General features: G+C 43.0%; 1 pseudogene; it reads right to left on the bottom strand.

Annotated features, from left to right (window-relative positions):
* LOC119926882 overlaps positions 1 to 23901 on the bottom strand; it is a 95461-nt pseudogene that overhangs the window by 29392 nt on the left and 42168 nt on the right.

The raw sequence follows: 23901 nt of genomic DNA, 5'->3' as shown, positions 1-23901 counted from the left end.
TTCTCTCTGCCTGAGTTTCCTCATTTGTAAAATGGAGATTAAGACTGTGATCCCATGTGGGACAGGAACTGTGTCCAATCTGATTAGCCTGTATCCACCTCAGCGCTTAGTACATTTCCTGGCATTTAATAAGTGCTTTACAAATACCGCAATTACAATTCTGGAAGGAATAATAATAATGGCATTTGTGAAGCGCTTACTATGTGCAAAGCACTGTTCTAAGCGCTAGAGGGATATAAAGTGATCAGGTTGTACCGCGTGGGGCTCACAGTCATCATCTACATTTTACAGATGAGGTAACTGAGGCTCCGAGAAGTTAAGCGACTTGCCCAAGGTGTCACAGCAGGCATGTGGCGGAGCCGGGATTCGAACCCACGATCTCCGACTCCAAAGCCCATGCTCTTTCCACTGAGCCACACTGCATATAGTAAGCGCTTAATGGCCAAGGTTAAGATTTCACCAGTACTGAAAACAATAGCAAAAGAAGACACCAAAAGTGAGATTAACGAATGCAATCTTAAACCATTAAGGTTTAAAGTGAAAATACAAATTTGATGATGGATTACTAGAAGCCACTCACTGTGGGCTTGGCTATATAGCAACGCCGAGGCTTTGCTTAGGAGAATCAATCATATGTATTGAGGCTTTACTGTGTGCAGAGCACTGTACTAGGTATTTAGAATAGTTCAGCAGGTGGCTAAGGGTATTTGTGCTAAAATTAGGTTCTCCAAACTTCCTTTTTAGTCCAGGAATAAGTTATGCAGAAAGAAATACAGTACCACATGGAGCTTCTGTCTGGACACCAAGGAAGCAGACAGGTAAGCAGAGAACAGTAAAGCCCAGTCAGTCAATTAATCATGTTTATTGAGCACCTGCTGTGTGCAGAGCACTGACTGTACAAAGCATTTGGGAGCATACACTATAACAGAGTTGTCAGGTCTGTTCCCCAAGAAGCTTGCTGCACACAATTCAAGCAGCATGAAAGAGCACGAGCTTGGGAGTCAGAGGTCATGGGTTCTAATCTCGGCTCTGCCACTTGTCAGCTGTGCGACTTTGGGCAAGCCACTTAACTTCTCTGGGCCTCAGTTACCTCATCTGTAAAATGGGGATTAAGATTGTGAGCCCCACATGGGACAACCTGATCACCTTGTATCCTCCCCAGCGCTTAGAACAGTACTTGGCATATAGTAAGCACTTAACAAATACCAAGATTATTATTATTATTATTATTATATCCTCAAAGTTTCATAGGATTAAGTAGTTGTTGCTGTCTTTTACCTCGCCTGCCATACTTAAACTTCACTGACCTTATCAGGACCTCTCAATCCCAGCCCTCAATTCAGCCCATCCCAGTCCTCCCCTCCCACCTCACCACCTCCTCCTCCTCTTCCACCCAATCCCTCCCTATCCCATGCTCTGTCCCCATCCCTCTCCCCCACCCCATCCCTGTCATCCTGTCACAGTGCTACCCCTCATTCCCCTAGCTCCCATCAACTTACTCCCATTCAACCCACTTCCACCACTTGCACCGCCCCTTCCCCCAGAACACCCTCCACAGCATCAACTAAGTGCAGTCTATGGAAACCCTGCTGCATCACAGGGAAACTTTCCTTCATCCTTGACCTGTTCCTCCTCCTCCTCACCATCACTGAAATCTGGCTCTCTGCAGATGGCATTCTCTGCTCTCTCCATAGAAGACCTCATCTACTCCCACTCCCCCAGACTCACTTGGAAAGGAGGAGGTGTTGGCTTCCTTGATAATAATAATAATAATAATAATTGCATTTATTAAGCGCTTACTATGTGCGAAGCACTGTTCACTCCCCAATGCCACTTTCGGACCATTTCACCTCACCCATCCCTTTCTTTCTCTTCCTATCATCTATCCCCGACTCCAGAACATAGTGATGGTCATCACCCCCCAGGAACCACCTCCAACTTCTTTAACCATTTTGATCCCTTTCTCACATCACTTCTCTCTTTCTCCATGCCTACACTGATCCTTGGGGACTTCAATTTCCACACAAATAGATGTTCCTGATGACCCTTCTCCTGCCCACCTTCTATCACTCCTCAACTCCAGTGACCTCCTGCTCCACCCCACCTCACCCACTCACCAACTTAGATGCACACTTGATCTCATCATCTCTAGCCACTGCACAATATCTGTCCTCACCAACTCTGAAATCCCTATATCTGACCACAACCTCCTCAGCTGTCTTCTCTCCCACACTCCTCCTCCCCACAAATCTATGCTGGTTCCTCACAGAGGCCTCCAATCTTTTGGCCCCGTCCAATTTTCTCAAGTCCTCATGCCCCATTTAGTCTCTATACTCAAACCAACAATAATAATAATAATTCTGGCATTTGTTAAGCACTTGCTAAATGCCACACACTGTACTAAGCGATGGGTGGGTAAAAGCAAATTAGGTTGGACATAGTCCTTGTCCCATATGGGCCTCACAGTCTCAATCCCCATTTTATAGATGAGATAACTGAGCCACAGAGAAGTTAAGTGACTTGCCCAAGGTCACACAGCAAAGTGGTGGAGCCGGGATTAAAACCCATGACCTTCTGATTTCCAAACCCATGTTTTATCCACTAAGCCATGCAGCTCTCTTGATCAAATTGACACTCTCAATACCCTCTCTACTGAACTCAACTTGCTTGCTTCTCTATTCCTTTGTCAATTTTGCACCACTAGCCCACTGCTCTGGATCACCTCCATAGTCTACCTCCTTCGTTTTTGTGCACCAGCAGCAGAGCACTACTGGCGGGAATCTAGATATCAGGCTAACTTCATCCACTTCAAATTTAACTTTGTGCACTTTAACTCTGCCCTTGCCTCTGTCAGGCAAAATTATTTCTCCATCCTTTTTGATACCCATACCCATTGCTCTAGCCAGTTGTTCCAGATGTTAAACTCAATCTTCAAACCCCCGTCCCTCCACCTCCCACATCTCTTGCCCTCAATGACCTGGTCACCTACTTTATTGAGAAAATTGACAAAATCAGGCATGCTCTACATAAACCTTCCCTTGACATTTCCCAGTTCTTCCCCCCACATCCTGCCCCATCTTCAGTTCTGCCATCTTTCCCAGCAGTATCTCAAGAGATCTTCTGCCTTCTCTCAAAATCCACCCCCTCCATGTGCACATTTGATCCCATTCCTTAACATTTTATCAAAATACTTACCCTCTCCCTTCTTCCCTCCCTAATTGCCATCTTCATCAGTTCTCTCTCCAATGGCTTCTTCCCCACTGCTTTCAAACATGCTCATGTCGCCCCTATCCTACAAAAATCCTCCCTTGACCCAATGGCTCACTCCAATTATCACCTCATCTCTCTCCTGCCATTCCTTTCCAAACTCCTTGAGCGAACTGTCTACACTCACTGTCTCAAGTTCCTCTCCTCCAATTTTCTCCTTGACTCCCTCCAATAATCATTTCCATCCCTCTCATGCCTCAGAAACCGCCCTCTCAAAGGTCACAAATGATCTCTTTTTTGACAAATTTAACAGACTCTACTCCAGCTTAATCTTCCTCAACACCCAATAACAGTAGGTGTTCTTCGAGGTTCACTTCTTCTATTCTCCATCTACATCCACTGCCTTGGAGAACTCATTTGCTCACATGCCTTCAACTACCACCTCTATGCGGATGATTCCCAAACCTTAATCTCCAGCTCTGATCTCTCTCCCTTTCTGCGGTCTCACATTTCCTCAATCAATTAATCATGTCTATTGAGCACTTACTGTGTGCAGAGCACTGTACTAAGCGCTTGGGAAGTACAAGTTGGCAACATTTCCTCCCTCCTTTAAGACACATCTCTACTTGTTTGTCCTCCTGTCACCTCAAATTTAACATGACTAAAACAGAACTTATTATCTTTCCACCTAAGCTCTGTCCTCCCCCTGACTTTCCCATCACTGTAGACAGCACCACCATCCTTCCTGTCTCACTAGCCCATAACTTTGGCATTATTCTTGACTCCTCTCCTACATTTAACCCACTCAATCCATCCATCACTCAACCCTGTTGGTTTGACCTTCACAACATAATTAACATCCACCCTTTCTTCTCCATCCAAACTGCTACTACATTAATTCAAACACTTATCCTATCCCTCCTTGATTACAGCCTACTTGTTGACTTTTCAACCTCCTGTTTTTCCTCACTCCAGTTAATATTTCACTCAACTGCCTGGATCATTTTTCTACAAAAAACATTCAGGCCATGTTTCCCCAGTCACCAAGTACCTCCAGTGGTTGCCCATCTAATTCTGCATCTAACAGAAACTCCTCACTATTGGATTTAAATCACTCAGTCACCTTGCCTCCACTTACCTCCAATTGCTACTTTCTTACTACAAACCAGCCTGCACACTTTACTTCTCTAATGCTAACCTTCTCACTGTACCTCAGTCTCATCCATCTTGATTATCAGGTCAAACACATGGCCTCTCACCATGTCCTGCCTCTGTCCCAAAAGTCCCTCCCTCCTCATAGGTAGCACAATTTCTCTCTTCTGATTCAAAGCCTTATCGAAAGCACATCTCTTCCAAGAGACCTTCCCTGACTAAGCCCTCTTTTCTTCTTCTCCCACTCATTCTACATTACCCTGACTTGCTCCTTTTACTCACCTTCCTCCCAGCCCCACAGCATTTATGTACACATCTGTAATTTCATTTACTTATATTAATGTCTATCTCTCCCTCTAGCCTCTAAGCTCACTGTGGTCAGGAAATATATCTGCTATATTGTTATAGTGTACTCTCTCAAGGGCTAATATAGTGCTCTGCACACAGTATGTGCTCAATAAATACAATTGACTGACTGAATGTAAACTCTGTCCCCCTCCAGGTTGGAGTGGAGCTCTCCTAGTATTGGTAGAGAAGCCAGTAAGGGTAGGGGAAGGTATCCTTTTTGTAGTTTAGGGTTCTTTCTTATTTTTTTTTTAATGGTACTTGTTGGTTACGTGGTAAGTAGGTACATGATAATCAGGGTGGACACAGTCCATAACCCACATGGGGCTGCAGTCCAAGTCTAGTGGACAGCTCTCCCAGAATTGATTAGAGAAGCCAGGAAAGAGGGGAAAACAGCCCCTAGGGAGTGTGGACTTTTTAGGCTTCTCTCCCTGAAATTTTCCTGCCAAGCTTCCTTCAAAGGATTTGAAGACATACCACTTTCTCCATGACCTTTCTGTCTAATACTATCTATGCTAATGCTATCTGTGCTTGGTACAGTGTTCAGGATACAGTAAACACTTAATAAATACCACTGATTAACAGTTTTAGAAAAGACAGCTTGAGCTGTCTTATTCACTGAGTTTCTCTGATTCACCCTTTTAAAATGTCCTGGAATTCCCAAGTTTCCATTCTTGCATTAGAAACATTAATTTTACTTAAAAAAATTGTAAGCACCCCTATAAAGCCTTAGGGTATTTAGCATGATGATGCACAGAAAAGAGTGGATCAATAAGCCAATAAGTACTTCCATTTATTCTGTATTGTGAACTGATACAGAATTGTACATTCTTGAACAGTTGCTGGGGAGTGCTAGCAAAACTAGTCTTTTTTGCTCATAGTATTTGAACTAGTGCATTTATCTGCATGCAATTGCTATAATTTGCAGAATTAAGCTGCATTTGCAAATTAAAACTGAATGTGAGCCATGTCATCCATTAAACAACTAATAATAGTTTCCCACTGAGTGCTCAGGTGCTTGGAGCATATAGGAAAGGTTAGGAATAGTTCACGCTATCAAAGAGTTTAGAATCTAAGGTAGGTAGCTAATGTAGAGAAAACAGTCCAAAAGGTTCCATCTTTGTGGGTTGTTTTTTTTTTTTGGATGAATTTACAGGCAAATTTGCTTCTCTCTTCATTTCAATTTGGCTCAGCGGTTTTTGTAATATGAATAAAGACAACATTTCACTTTATCTCTGTCAGTCAGCGATGGCAGCAATTCAAAAACTGTGTCTATTTTGTAGAAATTTTCTAGAAAATTCAGTCGTTCTATGGAGAATGTATTTTTCAAAGGAAGAATCTGTTAGTTCTTCTTGGTAGAATTTGGTAGTGAAGATAGATCCACTGAGGATAACTGACTTTTCTGGGTAGTTTAGAGTGATAAAACAAATTATCACAGGAAAAAAAATTGATTAAAAACATTAAAACATGAGGATCCTCTTATACCTTACTATCCTTCTCTAGCAGTTGCTTTTTGTGGGATATGACACTTTTTTGTTCATATTCAGTTGATTTTATCTGACAGGACATAGTTAAACTCTTCATTTCTAATCTTTTCCACTTTCCTCTCTGTCATACAATGATGAGCCATTCTGATATTCATCTGCTCACTATAGCACAAGGAAAAACAAACCTCTGAACAAAGTCTTCTTTTTGTCTTATACTCAGCATCACTGCCTAGCAATTCTACCTGAGTTAGAATGCTGCCTCTCATTTTGAAAAATAACAATTCCACTTCTGTGAGTGAAAATAAGTGTTGGGGTTAACTTGTGTGTATGTACCTCTTGCATTGCACAGTTTTAACTTCTTGTTAGTTGTTATAAAGATGAGGGCCCATGTTTCATGAGGTTTGCAATTGTGTCGACCTTATGTTTACTCTGTCTCAAATTATTTTAGAATGTACAAAGCAATGAACTGTTCATTATCTGCAGCAGGCCTATTGATTTTTTTTTTAAATTAACAGTTTGTATTTATTTTCAGCAGCTTTGAATCATGAAAAATGTTCCAATAGATTCATATCATTCTGTTAATTAAACTGTTATTCTCTTGGCTATGAAAGTCAATGGTCATCATCCCTATAAATATTTAATTTGCAAAACTTGGAATTTCTAAGTAGGAAGAAAAATTTGAACAGAATATCCATTTTCACTCTCATTCTCATTCAGTCATATTTATGGAACACTTACTGACTTTCCTGCTTCCTGTCTCTCCCATTCCAGTCCATACTTCACTCTCCTTCCCATATCATTTTTCTAAAAAAAGGTCATTCTTTGTTTTCCTACTCCTCAAGAACTTCCAGTGTTTTATCCATCCATGAAATTGGAAGTTGGAAGGACTTGGGATCTAATCCCAGCTCTGTTACTTGTCTACTATGTGACCTTGGTCAGGTTACTGGGGAAGATATAACTAATCACATTGGACAAAGTACATGTCCCACATGGGGCTCACCATCTTGATCCCCATTTTACAGATGAGGTAACTGAAGCACAGCTAAAAACGTGGTTTGGCAAAGCTTACTCAGCAGACAAGTGGCAAAGCAGGAATTAGAACATATGTCCTCCGACTCCCAGTCCCATGCTCTTTCCACTTGATAGTGCTCCTTCTCCCTTTTATTCTGTTGCTTTTGTGGTTTTTAGGATTCCAACCTTTCCTTATTTGTTGCTTGCCACACTTCCTTCCCCGTTTCTCTGACTATAAGTCCTCTAAGGGACAAAGATCGGGTCTTAGTAGCATGCATTAACTCTTATTTATTCAATAATATTTATTGTGTTCTTATTATGGTATTTATGAAGTGCTTACTATGTACCAGGCACTGTACTAAGCTCTGGGTTGGACACAAGCAAATCGGGTTGGACACAGTCCCTGACCCATGTGGGGTTCACAGTCCCAATCCCCATTTTACAGATGAGGTAACTGAGGCCTGGAAAAATGAAGTGACTTGCCCAAGATCACACAGCAGACAAGTGGTGGAGCTGGGATTAGAACCCAGGCCCGTGCTCTATCCACTAAACAATGCTGCTTCTATGGCATACTTACCATAAACAGAGCACTGTGCTAAAGCCTGGAAGAGAAAGCAATGGATAATAAATTAGATAAAATCCCTGGCCCATGGGGGACTCACAACCTCATTGATTCTCTGTGTGTGCTTGTGTGTGTTTGTGCACATGTGCACATAATCCTACAGCCACCTATGTACATGAAGCGTGTGATTAGTGTGGCTGTCTGTTTGAAGCAAAAGTCTAAGGGAACTATGCCAGGGTTGGGAGGAGTTCAAGTAGATGAAGGAAGGAATCTGAGAGATTCCTCAGTGAACAAATTTTCTATCAAAATCCCCAGGCTCAGTCCTTTCCTAGTCTCACCCTCTCTCCACCAAAGTGTTAGATTGAATGGGAGTAACATCACTGACATAGGCTTTTGCCTGAATCAGTGAGAAGAAAATGGGAATAATTGTGTCACTGTTTCCACTCACCCATTTCCTAGTCACTGGTGAAAGGATAAGGCAGTTAGGCAGTGTTAAATGCTATAAATAGAAATACTAGCCTTATTTAAATCACTGAATCCCCCAATATCAATAATGCAAAGGAAATATTCTTTAGATATCGAAAAGTTAAATATATTTAGCACAAGAAGGAAATCTTGAGGGTGCCCAAGAAGGCCTTTGGGAAGGATCAACTGCATTTTGTCTCATTTCAATCCATGTCTGTCACAGCATTCAAATGGACATCAGAAGCCAGAGACATCAATAATTTGTTCTCATTATTAGTCTATTACCTCACTTGAATCCATTTCAGGGATGTGAAATTAAGCAAGGGGAAATGAGAAAGAAATGTGCCCTGTGTTCCAAACACAAACAAATCCTGCTCACTCAGATCAGTTGAAGGGAAAGAAAACCATTAACGATTTGAAATATGGGAAAACAATCCTTCTGGAAGATAAAGGTCTTTGGGTGATCCCTACCTAAATGCTCTGACTAAATGCTCAGGTCACCCTAATGAGAAGACGAGCATAACCACCATAGCCAGCAGAAGCCAGCTGCCATGTGACACCTCAGTGAGCTCACTGAACAAGCCACCAGCTTTGCCACCAACCCAGTCTCCTCCATTCCCAGAAGACTACTCCACCCAGGGACATAAAAACAGGGTTATGAGGATCGAGGATGGATTGGGTGGGCCTGGAGGGGAGTGGATGGTGGTGACAGTGGAGGAAGGGGAAAATTGGAGGGATGGGCACTCAGAGGAAGCCAGAGAATGGGCTCAGGACAATATGATCCCAGGCTCTTCCCCACCTTGAGCCTTCCTGTTCTCTCTTCTCTGCCATGCTCTTTCCACTGACCCACATTGCTTCTCTAATAATAACGATGGTATTTAAGTGCTTATTATGTGCCAAGCACTGTTCTATGTGCTGGGGGGATACAAGGCAATCAGGTTGTCCCATGGGGGACTCACAGTCTTCATCCCCATTTTACAGATGAGGGCACTGAGGCCCAGAGAAGTGAAATGACTCACCCAAGGTCACACAGCTAAATGGCGGAGACAGGATTAGAACCCATGACCTCTGACTCCTAAACCCAGACTCTTCCACTGAGCCACGCTGCTCAGGTTGGGTGCAGTCCATGTCCCACATGGGGCTCACAGTCTCGATCTCCATTTAACAGATGAGTGAATTGAGGCACAGAGAAGTGAAGTGACTTGCCCGGAACTGAGGCACAGAGAAGTGAATTGACTTGTCCAAGATCACACAGAAGTTTAGTGGCAGAGCTGGGATCATTACCCAGGTCCTTCTGATTCCCAGGCCTGTGTTCTTTTCCTCCTTGCACTTCATTTCATTTGCTTCTGCCCAATTCTCCAGTTTCCCACAGTTGGAATTCTTATCCTCTTTCGTGTCATCTGCATGACCACAGTTGGCAAAAAATAACTACAAATGATTCCATTATCCTTTGGCTATGAGGATGAGGCTTCAAAGGTGAATAATACCTCTGTGTACCCGGGTGTTGAAAGACTGAAGATCTGACTTTGTCATTCCCTTACCGAGTTCAGAGCTTGTCTGTCCTTTCACTAGCTGTGGGGGTGACTTTCTCCCAGGTCTGTAACTACTTACGTTTCTGCATCTACGCTGACAGATCCAGCATTTCTGACAAATAGGCCAAACTCACCTCAAAATCTGGCTTAGATGATCAGTCAATCTCTGCTGTGGCTTTACCCGGTTAATATTCCACTCTGTTGACGTCTGAGTTGTGGGCTGGTGTCTTCGTTGTGGTTTTTTTTCCACCTGCCATGCTTTCTACTGTTTCCTCTTAGCCCATAGTCTAGTAGCTGCTTGACTCTCCTGGCTGGCATTTACTCTCCTCACAGGGGCATTGCAAACAATCAAGTAACTAATCGGTAATGTTTAATCAAGCCCCTACTGTGTGCAGAGCACTGTATTAAGTACTCGGAATTGATTAGTTGTATTTATTCATTTATTCAGTCAGATTTATTGAGAGCTTACTGTGTTCAGAATACTGTACTAAATGCTTGGAAAGTACAATTCAGCAATAAATAGAAACAATCCCGACCCAACAACAGCCTCACAGTCTAGAAGGGGGAGACAGACAACAAAACAAAACAAGTAGACAGACAGTAGACTAAATGCTTGGAAAGTACAATTCAGCGATAAATAGAAACAATCCCTACCCAACAACAGCCTCACAGTCTAGAAGGGGGAGACGGACAACAAAACAAAACAACTAGACAGGCATCAATAGCGTCAATATAAATAAATAGAATTATAGATATATACACATATGTGTTGCTGACTAGTACTTCCCAAGCACTTAGTACAGTGCTCTGCACACAGTAAGTGCTCAATAAATATGATTGATTGAATGAATGAATTATTAATAAAATCAATAGAATAGTAAAATAATACATATGTACATATATACACAAATGCAGTGGGTTGGGGAGAGGGGTAGAGCAGAGAAAGGGAGTAGGAGCAAATTGAGTGTTTACTGTGGGCAGACCACTGTACTAAGGGCTTGAGAGAGTACAATATAAAAGATTTGGTAGACGTGTTCCTTGCCCACAATAAGCTTACAGTCCAGGCGGAAGAAGCGACCCAGGAAACCACTGGAGGTTTGAGGATAAGAGAGATGTTTGGGCTGAGTGATGATTCAAGAAGATAACCCTTATCTTCCCATCCTGACCCTGCCTCCTCATTTTTCCCCTCACTGTAGATAATATCACTAATCACCCTATCCACAAGCCCTTAGGCTTGATAATGTTCTCGACTTATCTCTCTCCTTTGTGGCTCAGTGGAAAGAGCACAGGCTTGGGAGTCAGAGGTCATCGGTTCAAATCCCAGCTCCTCCAATTGTCAGCTGTGTGACCTTGGGCAAGTCACTTAACTTCTCTGTGCCTCAGTTACCTCATCTGTAAAATGAGGATTAAGACTTTGAGCCCCACATGGGACAACCTGAACATCTTGTATCCTCCCCAGCACTTAGAACAGTGCTTTGCACATAGTAAGCACTCAACAAATGCCATTATTATTATTATTATTATTATTCAACCCACATATTCGACCTGTCACCAAATCCTATCAGGCCTACTTTCATAACTGCTAAAATCCATCCTTTCCTCTCCTTCCATATTGCTATTATGCTAATCCAGGCACTTGTCCCATCCCGCCTTGACTACTGCGTATTCCTCCTTGCTGACCTCCCAGCCTCCTGTCCTTCCCCACTCCAGTCCACACTTCAGTCTACAGTACAGATCATTTAAAAAAAAAACAAACTTGGCTCATGTCTCCCCATCTTTCAAAAATCTCCAATGGCGACCCACCCATATCCAAGTCAAACAGAAACTCCATATAATTGGCTTTAAAGCGCTCTATCATTTTGCCCGAAGCAGCGTGGCTCAGTGACAAGAGTCCAGGCTTGGGAGTCAGAGGTCATGTGTTCTAATCCTGCCTCGGCCACTTGTCTGCTTTGTGACTTTGGGCAAGTCAATAATAATAATAATGATGGCATTTGTTAAGTGCTTACTATGTGCAGAGCACTGTTCTAAGCGCGGGGGGGATACAAGGTGATCAAGTTGCCCCACGTGGGGCTCACAATCAATCCCCATTTTACAGATGAGGTAACTGAGGCTCAGAGAAGTTAAATGACTTGTCCAAGGTCACACAGCCGTCATGTGGTGGAGTCGGGATTCAAACCCATGACCTCTGACTACAAAGCCCGTGCTCTTTTCACTGAGCCACGTTAACTTCTCTGTGCCTCAGTTACCTCATCTGTAAAATGGGGATTAAGACTGTAAGCCCCATGTGGGACAACCTGATTACTTTGTATCACCCCCAGCGCTTAAAACGGTGCTTAGCATATAGTAAGCGCTTAAGAAATGTCATCATTATTGTTATTATTACCTTAACTCACTGATCTCTACAGAAGCAGCATGGCATAGTGGATAGAGCATAGCAGAAGGTCCTGGGTTCTAATTCTGGCTCTGCCACTTGTCCGCTGGGTGACCTTGAACAAGTCACTTAACTTCTCCGTGCCTCAGTTACCCGATCTATCAAATGGGGATTGAGACTGTGAGCCCCACATGGGACAGGGACTATTTCCAAATCGATTTGCTTGTATCCACACCTGTGTTTATTAGAGTGCCTGGCACATAGTAAGCACTTAACAAATACTATCATTATTAATTATTATTATTATCATTTCAGCCCAGCTTACAAACTTTTCCCCTCTAGTGACAGCTTGCTCATTGAGCCCTGATCTAGTCTATTCACTGCGAACCCTTTACCCACATCCTCCCCATGGTCTGCAATGCCTACCCCTTCATATAAACCAGACCACCACTCTCCCCACCTTCCAAGCCTTATTAGAGAAGCAGCGTGGCTCAGTGGAAACAGCACGGGGCTTTGGAGTCAGAGGTCATGAGTTCAAATCCCAGCTCTGCCAATTGTCAGCTGTGTGATCTTGGGCAAATCACTTAACTTCTCTGGGCCTCAGTTCCCTCATCTGTAAAATGGGGATTAAGACTGTAAGCCCCCCGTGGGACAACCTGATCACCTTGTAACCTCCCCAGCGCTTAGAACAGTGCTTTGCACGTAGTAAGCACTTAATAAATGCCATCATTATTATTATTATTAAAGTCACATCTCTTCCAAGAGGCCTTCCCTGATTAAACCCTCTATTCTTCATTCAATTGTATTTATTGAGTGCTTACTGTGTGCAGAGCACTGTACTAAGCACAATTGTACTTTGGGAAGTACAATTCAGCAACAAAGAGACAATCCCTATGCAACAACAGGCTCCAGGTCTAGAAGGGGGGAGACAGACAACAAAACAAAGCAAGCAAACAGGCATCAATAGCATCAATATAAATAAATATAATTATAGGTATATACACATCATTAATAAAATAAATAGAATAATAAATATGTACAAATATGCACAAGTGCTGTGGGGTGGGGAAGGGGTAGAGCAGAGGGAGGGAGTTGGGGCAATGAAGAGGGGAAGGAGCAGAGGAAAGTGGGGGCTTATCTGGGAAGTCCTCCTAGAGGAGGTGAGCTTTCAGTAGGGCTTTGAAGGGGGGAGGTGTGCTAGTTTGGCAGATGTGAGGAGGGAGGGCATTCCAGGCTAGAGGTAGGACGTGGGCTGGGGGTCGATGGTAAACTCCTTCAACTCCTTCAAATTCTTCAACTCCCTCTCCCTTCTATGTTGTCTGTGCATATGCATCCATACCTTTTTGGGAATTTGGTATTCACCCACCTTCAGCCCCACAGCACTATGTACACATCCATAAAGGAGCCCACTGTTGGGTAGGGACCGTCTCTATATGTTGCTAACTTTTACTTCCCAAGCGCTTAGTACAGTGCTCTGCACACAGTAAGCGCTCAATAAATACGATTGAATGAATGAATGAATATATTATTTATTTATAGTTAATGTCTGTCTCTCCCTCCAGACTCTAAGCTTGTTGTGGTCATGGAGCATCTACCAACTCATATGGGAAGCAGTGTGGCCTAGTGAATAAAACAAAAGCCTGGGAGTCAGAGGACCTGGGTTTCAATCCTGGTTCCACCTCCTGTCTGCTGTGTGACCTTGGGCAAGTCACTTAATGTCTCTGTGCCTGAATTAACCTCATCTGTAACAAGGGGATTAAGACTGTGAGCCCCATGTGGGACATGGACTGTATCCAGTCTAATTAGCTTGTGTCTTTCCAAATGCTCAGCATATAGTAAAAGTTTAGCAAACACCATAACAAAACAAACAAACCAACCAAACAACCTCTGCATGCAGTACAGGGCTCTGCAAACAGTAAGCACTCAATGAATACAACTTATTGATTGATTGACTTAAGGTACTCAATCAGCTCTCTCTGCACTGCTTATCCTCATTCCTTTCCCACTCCATCCTAGATTGCATGCTGTGCTCCTCTCAAGCCATCCTACTCAGTGTGCCTTGCTCTTTTTTCTCTTCCCACTAGCCTCTTGCTCACACCAGCTCTTCTGCCTGGGTTTCAAGCAGCAGACTACTGCTCTCCCCAACTTCAGGGTCCTTCTGAAATCACACCTCTTTCATGGAGTCTTCTTTGATTAATCTCTCATCTCCCCACTCTATTTCCCCTTCAACAGTTTCTATTGCCACTTCAGCAGTTCCATGCCACCTAAGCACTTGATACTCACCCTTGTCCAGGGCAATTACGAACATACCTTCAAGCCCTGTTGCCTCCACAACCTCCAATTCATTATTATGACAATCTCCCCAGTTGGATTGTAAGCTCCTTGAGGACAGAGATCATGTCTGATATCTCTGTTATAGTCTCCGGAGCATCTAGTACAGCATTCTGTCCAGGCCTCAAGAAATGTAAGATTGACTGATTAACTGATGACGGTCATGGATGGAAAAGTACAATAGAAGTAAAAGATACTATGCCTATCCTCAAGGAGCTTTTAGTGGCTAGAGAATAAGCCTTGGAGTCACAAGGTGCTGGGTTCTAATTCTTCTCTGCCACATGTCTGCTGTGTGATTTTAGGCAAGTAACTTCAGTTCTCTGGGACTTGGTTACCTCATCTGTAAAATGGGGATTTTAAGTGTGAATCCCATATGGGACAGGCACTGTGTCCAACCTGATTAACTTGTATCTACCCCAGTATTTAGAACAGTGCTTGGCATGTATTAAGCACTCAATTAGTACCATCATCATCATTATTATTAAATTAATATAATTGGAGAGACAGATATAAAATCATTTACAGATAGAAGTAAAAATAAAATGGCAATGGTATTTATTGAGCACTTACTGTAGGTAAACCACTGTACTAAGGGATTGGGACAGTGCGGTACCTCAGAGTTGATTCCTGTCCACGAGAAGCTTACAATCTAGTGGGGACTTGACAATCTAATGGATTGTAATAAAGTATCAGGTTCAAGACTGCTATCCTGGCTCTTCTTGCTAGGCCGTAATGGCCTAAGACCATATTGGCATCCAGTACAGTGCCATGGAAATGCTTCAGTAGAAAGAAAATCTCATTCAGTTGTCATATTTGGCTGCCGCTGAATGTTGCTTCTGCTGATCTTTACTATTGTTTCAAAGAAAAATGTATGTTTCAATGGAACCCTTGCCCTAGCCCTTTCTGCAGCCCAACAATATCAGGCCACAATCTAGAGGGAGCCTGGGAAAATTTGCAGGGTTCTTAGGAAAACTCAATGCTTCTGAGTGGGATGTGGCTCTAACTGTTGAGCTGTGACAGTCCTGACTGACCCCATCTGATGATGTCACCTGGAACATCTTCCTTAGTTGGCTCACACTTTGGTTTGGGACAGATCCCTCCACATATCCGCCAAGCTAGCTCTCTTCCTCCCTTCAAAGCCCTACTGAGAGCTCACCTCCTCCAGGAGGCCTTCCCAGACTGAGCCCCCTTTGTCCTCTCCTCCTCCTCATCCCCCTGCCCTACCTCCATCCCCTCCCAACAACTGTATATATGTTTGTACAGATTTTTTACTTTATTTATTTCACTTGTATATATTTACTATTCCATTTATTTTGTTAATGATGTGCATCTAGCTTTACTTCTATTTATTCTGATGACTTGACATCTGTCTACATGTTTTGTTTTATTGTCTGTCTCCCCCTTCTAGACTTTGAGCCCTTTGTTGGGTAGGGCTATCTCTATATGTTGCCAACTTGTACTTCCCAAGTGCTTAGTACAGTGCTCTGCACACAGTAAGCGCTCAATAAATATGATTGAATGGATGAATGCATGAATTAATCTTCCCCTGTGGTAGTTTGGAGTATTCTGAAGGCACTGATTTTTATCCAACTGGGTGAAGAGTCCCACTCCATGGGGTGGGGCTGAACAAACTGAGGGCTGGGCTTGGGCAACTTTTCAGGATGGAGTTGGTTCATGGTGGAGCTTCCAGCCTGACTCTCCATCCCCTGCCTGCCAGTCAGAATTGATTTCTCTCCCTCTAAGCTACGTCTGGAACAAAAACAAAGGTTAGTGTGGATTAATTTGGTGATGAGAAACGAGAAGCTGCAAGCCATAGTTGATAGAGCATGGGCCCAGGAGCCAGGAGATCATGGATTCTAATCCTGGCTCTGCTGTGTGTCTGCTGTGTGGCCTTGGGCAAGTCACCTCACTTCTCTGGGCCTCAGTTACCTCATCTGTAAAATGGGGATTGAGACCGTGAGCCCCACATAGGACAGGGACAGTGTCCAACCTGATTTGCTTGTATCCATCCCAGTGCTTAGTGTTGGGCCTGGCAAATAGTGAGCACTTAACAAATACTACTATTATTATTATTATTATTATCACTTAGTAGTTATTGAGCCCTTGCTGTGTGCAGAGCACTGTACTAAGCTCTTGGGAGAGTACAGTGTAACAAAGTTCATAGCTATATTCCCAGCCCACAAAAAGCTTACAGTCCAGAGGAGATTTAAGCCTAACCCATTTTCTCAGATTTCTCCACGCTTCCAAGCCTTGCCCAACCTCATGGTCTGGGTCCTTCTAGGGTGTCTGATGATCTCAGTCCTTCAGGAGCTGTTGGTAACTACTGGGAAACCTCACCTTCAGTATTGCACGGTGCTCTTTCTATTTGTATGACTAATTAAATTCTGATTTCAGGCTGCTCTGGTTTGGGGTTGAAGTTCAGTTATGTTCCCTGGGGCATACACAGGATATTTAATTGGATCCTGGGAGGTGTTCTTAAATCCATATCTTCCCTTGATAGCTGTAAAGACATTTCAGATGCTTGGTCTTAGTTTACAGATATGCACAATACAGACCCAAATTCAATTTAAAAAGGTGGGAACTCTTTTGGACTCCAGCATTCATTCAGTCATTCAATCGCATTTATAGAATGCTTACTGTGTGCAGAGCACTGTACTAAGCACTTGGGAAGTACAAGTTGGCGATATATAGAGACGGTCCCTACCCAACAACGGGCTCACAGTCTAGAAGGGGGAGACAGACAACAAAACAAAACATGTGGACAGGTGTCAAGCCGTCATTATAAATAGAATTAAAACTAAATGCACATCATTAACAAAATAAATAGAATAGTAAAGTAAAGTAAATACTCAAGTAAAGTAGAGTAATAAATCTGTACAAACATATATACAGGTGTTGTGGGGAGTGTACCAAAATCCCAAATTCCAACCATAGGTGTATATTCTCCCCATAAGACCTCTGGAAGCCCACATCAGGGACATGGAATCATGAAACTTTGCCCCATGTTTTGTAATAGCTGACCCTGAATTTATGAGTAATTTAAACCATCTGCAATGTAAATTTCTGGAAGGTAGGGTCCATGTTTTTTGGCTATACTATACTCTCACAAGGGCATGTAGAGTTCATGCACAGCACACAGGTGCTCAATAAATGCAATTATTGATAGTAATAATTGTGGTATCAATTAGTTGCTTGCAATGTGATAAGAACTCTACTAGACAATGGAGTATAATATAATATAAACAATTCTGACACAGCTCCATCACACGTGGGGTGCAAACTAAATAGGAAGGAAAACAGGTATTGAATCCCCATTCAGAAAATGAGAAAATTGAGGTACAGAGAAATGCAGCATCTGACCCAAGATCACATGGAAGGCAACAGGCAGAGCTGTGATTAGAACTCAAGTCTCCTGACTCCTAACCCTGGGCTCTTTTTCTCAACGTGATTAGTTGATTCTATAGTTGCTTTTCACCTATTCACAACTATGCAGAATAGTGTAAGATTTGGCTTTTAAAATGTTCCTTTGATCTCACTTGTTGTGTTACCCCATTTCATCACACTATTGAGCAGGTACAAGTAGAAACTTCAGTGGCTAAATCATCATTCAAAAGTAAAAAAAATACCATAGACAGTTCCTTAAATCAGGGATTAAAGCAATCCCTTCATTTGGGTTTCCTGACCTGTTATTAAAATTCATTTAAGGCAGTGTCAGACATGCTAGGAAACCTGCTTCAGTGTTCCTTTGACCAATTATATATTCCACCTCCTCCCTAAACTTCCCTTATAGCCATTGATGGCCACAGAAACCACTGGCTTCGGACTTTCCTTGGGGTCAGAGACCCTTAAGTATGAGAGGATAAACCAGTGTGGTTTCAGGTTCATAAAACTAGGTCGTAGAGGTGAAGTTGGAAATCTGGAGCTACTGATGAATTCTTAAACCATAAGCAGAACAATGATCAGTGAATTTTTGCACATGAATAATGTAGGATGAGTGGGAAAACCATTTACAAATGACTATATAAACATAATTTTCACACTAAATGGTACCAACGGTGATAGAGCAGAAATAGGCTTTTGGAATTGCAGCAACAACATTTTTGGCTTTGCTTTTATAATATCCACTCAGGTCTTAGACAAAAATGTCATATGTTTCTTTGGGTAACTGTTAAAACTGCTTTTTTCTACTGTTTGGGGCAATAAATCCTGAGACTTTAATGGACCCTTGGGGTATGTGCTGTAGTTTAACTGAAACTGTGGTTGGAGTTTATGGAAAATGTAATTGGAATATGCAAATAAGATTCATTTCTAATGAACAGGTAGCAGCTTTACCCGCTGTGCTGTGGGAAATTTTAGAGCAGTCTGTTTAAGCACCTTCAGAAGCAGCATTGCCTAGTGGAAAGAATGCAGGCTTCGTTGTGAGGGGTCTAATCCTGTCCTACCACTTGATTTCTGTGTAACCAAGGACAAGTTACTAAACTTCTATGTTCCCCAGTTTCCTTATCTTTAAAATGGGGAATTAATACTACTACTACTACTACTACTACTACTACTACTACTAATAATAATAATAATAATGGTATTTATTAAGCTCTTACTATATACAAAGCAGTGTTCAAAGCACTGGGGAGGTTACAAGGTGATCAGGTTGTCCCACGGGAGGGGCTCACAGTCTTAATCCCCATTTTACAGATGAGGGAACTGAGGCACAGAGAAGTTAAGTGACTTGCCCAAAGTCACACAGCTGACCAGTGGCGGAGACGGAATTTGAACCCATGACCTCTGACTCCCAAGCCCATGCTCTTTCCATTAAGCCATGCTACTTCCCTCCTTCGCCTCCTCCTCATCTTCATAATTAATAGTGATAATTATAATAATCAGCTGAATCTCAGGAGGTAATTGTTAAGAAAATAGTCAGCCCAGCCCCATTCACAGGGCTGAGCAGAGGGAAAAATCAGCTTAATAATACTAATTTTGGTATTGCCAAAACTATACTAAGAGATGAGGGATATATAAGATAATTCACAGGGCTGAGCAGAGGGAAAAATCAGCTTAATAATACTAATTTTGGTATTGCCAAAACTATACTGAGATGAGGGATATATAAGATAACTGGGTGAGATACAATCCTTGTCATAAAGAGGGTTTTCATTCTAAATTGGAGCAAGCATCAAACAATCAGTGGTATTTATTAAGAACTATGTTCAGAGCACTGTACTAAGCACTTGGGAGAGTATAAATACAACAGAATTAGCAAGCAGTTTCCCTGCTCATAATGACCCTAGAGTCTAGGGCAGGACTCCGCCACTTGTCAGCTGTGTGACTTTGGGCAAGTCACTTAACTTCTCTGGGCCTCAGTGACCTCATCTGTAAAATGGGGATTAAGACTGTGAGGCCCCCCGTGGGACAGCCTGATCACCTTGTAACCTCCCCGGCGCTTAGAACAGTGCTTTGCACATAGTAAGCACTTAATAAATGCCATTATTATTATTAATCCCCATTTTAAGGTAACTGAGATACAGAGTGACCTGCCCAAGTCTTATGCAGCGGGCAAATAGAGTTGGTATTAGAAACCCAGCCCTCAAACTTCCAGACCTTTTTCTCTTTCCTTTGACCACATTGCTTCTCACTTCACAATGGTAAGTGAAAGACTCCAAGCCCCTGTGGAGTCTGAAGAGGGATGGACACGGACTGGAGACTGGAAGAAAGAAAGAAGTCAGGAGGGGCCTAGGCCTGGTGGCCTATGTGTAACATGCCAATTGTACCCCATGGAAAAGGTATTTCTAATCCACCAATGTTTCCAGTGATTCTATCAGGGTATGCAGGACTTTCTTTCAAAAGTATTCTCGGGTATATACGACAACTCAGTGTTGATACAATTTCCCATTCTTAACATCCTGAGGGCATAGTCAGACTGTATTTGAGTCAGGGAGTATGTCTGACCTGATTATCTTGTATCTTCCACAGTGCTTAATACACTGCTTGGCCCATAATAGGTGCTTAACAAATATCATTATCATTATTATTATCATTCAGGTTGTTAGATACACAAGCATATGGCATCATTGTGTTATGCTCTGTAGCCATGCAACGAAACGCAATGACATCATAAAAAAGTACGTTTATTTGAATCCCCCAACTTTGAGTGTTTTTCTGGAGGGACTCTCAACCTTCTCTTTTGCTCCAGAGCCATCATATTCCTTCACAGATTCCATGATTATTATTCTCATTATTATTATCAATAATAATCAGAATGTTAATAGGAGAAACAGCGTGGCTTAGTGGAAAGAGCGCGGGCTTGGGAGTCAGAGGTCATGGGTTCTAATCCAGCCTCTGCCACGTCAGCTGTGTGACTTTGGCCAAGTCACTTAACTTCTCTGTGCCTCAGTTACTTCATCTGTAAAATGGGGATGAAGCCTGTGAGCCCCACATGGGACAACCTGATTACCTTGTATCTACCCCTGTGCTTAAAACAGTACTTGGCACATTGTAAGGCTTAATGAATACCATTATTATTATTATTATTATTATTATTATTATTATTAATATTATTAATATTATTATTATTATTTGTTTGTGCTTGTTATGTGACAAGCGATGAATTAAGCACTGGGGTAGAAACAAGAAAATCCAGCTCACAGTCTCTGGGGTTCACAGTCTAAGTAGGAGGTAATTCAGGAATTGAATCTCCACTTCACAGAGGAGGAAACTGAGGAACAGAGAAGTTAAGTAGTAATTATGGTATTTCTTAAGCGTGTACTATGTGCAAAGCACTTTTCTATGTGCTGGGGTAGATACAGGTTAATCAGGTTGGACACAGCCCCTGTCCCACATGGGGCTCACACTCTTAATCCCCATTTTACTGAGGCCCAGAGAAGGGAAGTGATACGCTCAAGGTCACACAGCAGACAAGTGGCAGAGCCAGGATTCGAACCCAGGTCCTTCTGACTCCCAGGCCTGTGCTCTATCCACTAGGCCACCTCTTGACTCCCTCTTCATACCTGACAGATGATCACTTTCCCCATCTTCAAAGTCTAATTTGAAGCACATCTCCTCCTAAAAACCTTCCCTGAATAAGCCCTCATTTTCTCTTCTCCCACTCTCTTCTGGGTCGCATTTGCACTTGCACTTGCTTTTGTACCCTTCATTTATATATATATAAATATATACATATACATGTCCAAGACTGAACTCCTTGTCTTCCCTCCCAAACCCTGCCCTCTCCCTGACTTTCCCATCTCTATTGACGGCACTACCATCCTTCCCGTATCACAAGCCCGCAACCTTGGTGTCATCCATGACTACGCTCTCTCATTCACCCCTCACATCCAAGCCGTCACAAAACCTACCGGTCTCAGCTCCGCAACATTGCCAAGATCCTCCCTTTCCTCTCCATCCATACCGCTACCCTGCTCATTCAAGCTCTCATCCTATCCTGTCTGGACTACTGCATCAGCCTTGTCTCTGATCTCCCATCCTCGTGTCTCTCCCCACTTCAATCCATACTTCATGTTGCTGCCTGGATTATCTTTGTCCAGAAACGCTCTGGGCATATTACTCCCCTCCTCAAAAATCTCCAGTGGCTACCAATCAATCTGTGCATCAGGCAGAAATTCCTCACCCTGGGCTTCAAGGCTGTCCATCCCCTCTCCCCCTCCTATCTCACCTCCCTTCTCTCCTTCTACAGCCCACCTAGCACCCTCCGCTCCTCTGCCGCTAATCTCCTCACCGTGCCTCGTTCTTGCCTGTCCCGCCATCGACCCCCGGCCCACGTCATCCCCCGGGCCTGGAATGCCCTCCCTCTGCCTATCCGCCAAGCTAGCTCTCTTCCTCCCCTCAAGGCCCTACTGAGAGCTCACCTCCTCCAGGAGGCCTTCCCAGACTGAGCCCCTTCCTTCCTCTCCCCCTCGTCCCCCTCTCCATCCCCCCATCTTACCTCCTTCCCTTCCCCACAGCACCTGTATATATGTATATATGCTTGTACATATTTATTACTCTATTTATTTATTTTACTTATACATATCTATTCTATTTATTTTATTTTGTTAGTATGTTTGGTTTTGTTCTCTGTCTCCCCCTTTTAGACTGTGAGCCCACTGTTGGGTAGGGACTGTCTCTATATGTTGCCAACTTGTACTTCCCAAGCGCTTAGTACAGTGCTCTGCACACAGTAAGCGCTCAATAAATACGATTGATGATGATGATATATATAAATATATATGTTGTATTTAATGGCATTTTTTAAATGCTCACGGTATGCCAGGCACTGTTCTAAGCACAGGGGTACATACAAGATAATCAGGTTGGAAATAGTCCCTGTCCCACATGGGGCTCATAATCTTTACCTCCATTTTGCAGATGCGGTACCTGAGGCACAAATAAGTGAAGTGGCTTTCCCAAGGTAATACAGCAGGCAAGTGGCAGAGCCAGGATTAGAACCCAGGTCCTTCTGACTCCCAGGCCGGTGGTATATCCATCCCTCCCTCAGCCCTACAGCACTTATGTACACATCCATATTTTATTTATTTTAATGTCTCTATCCTCCTCTAGACTGCAGCTCACTGTGGGCTGGGAATTTATCAACCAACTCTAGTATACTATACTCTCCCAAGTGCTTAGTACAGTGCTTTTCAAACAGTAAGCTCTAAATAAATATAACATTGATTGATTGATTGATTAATCCCAAGTTGTGTCATTATGTTTAACATCTGCAGAATCTGGAGTTGTTTTCTCTTTTGCCTCCTCACCTCTCATTCCTTGCAAAGCTTTTGCTAGAAAAGAGGCACTCCTTTCTTGTTTGCAGCAGCAGTTGACTCCCAGGGTTCAGCCACTATGCAGTATCATCTGAGGCTTTGCTTTGTTAAAGTCCTTAACACTTTACCTCTGCTCTCCTTCTTAAGATTTCCCAATTTCAGCTCTTTGTTCAGCAGCTGCGGGCATGAACTACTCATTCATTCATTCATTCATTCTTTCAATCGTATTTATTGAGCACTTACTGTGTGCAGAGCACTGTACTAAACACTTGGGAAGTACAAGTTGGCAACATCTAGAGACAGTCCTTACCCAACAGTGGTCTCACAGTCTAGAAGGGAGAGACAGACAACAAAACAAAACATATTAACAAAATAAAATGAATAGAATATGTACAAATAAAATAGAGTCATAAATATGTACAAACACATATACATATATACAGGTGCTGTGGGGAGGGGAAGGAGGTAAGCTAGGGGGTGGGGAGGGCAAGAAGGGGGAGAGGAAGAAGGGGGCTCAGTCTGGGAAGGCCTCCTGGAGGAGGTGAGCTCTCAGTAGGGCTTTGAAGGGAGGAAGAGAGCTAGCTTGGTGGATGTGCAGAGGGAGGGCATTCCAGGCCAGGGGGAGGATCTAGGCCAGGGGTCGACGGCGGGACAGGTGAGAATGAGGCACAGTGAGGAGGTTAGC

The sequence above is a fragment of the Tachyglossus aculeatus genome, chromosome 1 (genome assembly GCF_015852505.1).
Source record: "Tachyglossus aculeatus isolate mTacAcu1 chromosome 1, mTacAcu1.pri, whole genome shotgun sequence".
Lineage (NCBI taxonomy): Eukaryota > Metazoa > Chordata > Mammalia > Monotremata > Tachyglossidae > Tachyglossus > Tachyglossus aculeatus.
This window is presented reverse-complemented; position numbering and strand designations above follow the sequence as displayed.